The sequence below is a fragment of the Myotis brandtii genome, unplaced genomic scaffold (assembly GCF_000412655.1).
Source record: "Myotis brandtii unplaced genomic scaffold, ASM41265v1 scaffold125, whole genome shotgun sequence".
Taxonomy (NCBI): Eukaryota; Metazoa; Chordata; class Mammalia; order Chiroptera; family Vespertilionidae; genus Myotis; species Myotis brandtii.
The window spans coordinates 4,217,135-4,218,568 of NW_005354385.1; the positions used below are offsets into that span (position 1 = coordinate 4,217,135).

General features: G+C 45.3%; 1 pseudogene; it reads right to left on the reverse strand.

Moving 5' to 3' along the window:
• Positions 1–635, reverse strand: part of LOC102259555 — a 1,393-nt pseudogene extending 758 nt beyond the window's left edge.
• Between the last annotated feature and the right edge of the window lie 799 nt (positions 636–1,434).

Here is a 1,434-nt window from a genome sequence, read left to right on the forward strand (position 1 = left end):
GGTTTCTCATTTTGCCCTTGCCAGCCCTCATTCGCTGAGAGGCATAGACCTTTTTTATATCATTCCAGGCCTTACGTTTCTCAAGAAGCAAAACAGCCTCCTTGGTTTTCTTGTAGCTTCAACTGTATCTTCAGCCACCAAAGGAGGTTCAGGAACTTCCTCAATGCGGTGACCTTTAGACATGACCCATGCTGGGAAGGCTGAGGCAGCGAGGGCAGAGCAGGTGGCATATCTTTTCTGTGTTGTGTTTACTCTGTGGTGCCAACGGCGCCAGGTTTTGGTTGGTGCAAACATGCGGCCCCCACGACACATACTTCCAAAAGCACCCTGGCCAGAACGATGAGTCCCACCACCTCGGACTCTGGGAATTTGAGCCACAGCTCTGCCAGTACCCCACGACTCCGCACTGGTTTGATGACCTGCCAATTCACCCACAGCATAGGGCTGTCTATTGTTTTTGCACAAGTTGGTGTGAACAAAGTTCACAATATCTGGTCAAATGGGAGCCTTGAATACAGCAGGCAAAGTGACATTTTTGCCAGATGTTTCCCCCTTTTCTGAGTACACAGATATCAGTGGACAAGCACACGCCATGGCGGGGAGAGGAGAAGGCCACACTCCTCTCTACCCGGCGGCTCCCCAGAAGCCCTGTTTTATAAAGAAGACACCCATTCAGGTTTATATACAAGCTAGGGATGATCCATGTTTAGTGGCTCCTGAAGCTTATAAATTTAAAGGCCTTCTATAGGAAAAAGAACACAAAATTATGAATACAAAATTCAGAATTGAGCCTTATAAGGGACTCATGTAAACAAGGGTCCCGAAGCTCTAATTTTATTAACTGTACAATAACCCACCCCTCTATTTGCATGTTAAATGACTATATTTGCTCATGAGAAGACATTTTCCTCCCACACCTGCCAAGACCCCCAGAACAGGCTGGCTTCACCTCAAGTTGGGATGTGCTGGCATAGACTTTCATGGCTTCTCCAACTCACTTCCCTTCCTTCCTTCTCTCCCCTCTCTCCCCTCAAGCATAATGCATCATTTCACAGCTGCTCATTATTTTCCTAGAATGCCAGCTTCATACCCACACTACACATCTTTCTTCAACTTAGGTTTCTACCTCTTTATCTAAATGGGTGATTTTCCAACTTCTTAGATCACAGCCCATAATAAGAAACATATTTTACATGGTAACCCAATACCCATCCATATTACTGAAAAAAGTTTCACAAAATGCATCTGAATTTTTATGTTTTAAAAATATTTGTATTGATTTCAGAGAGGAAGAGAGAGGGAGAGAGAGAAGAAACATAAATGATAAGAGGGAATCATTGATTGACTGCCTCCTGCACACCCCTATTGGGGATGGAGCCCACAACCCAGGCATGTGCCCTTGACCACAATCAAACCCGGACCCTTCAGACTGCA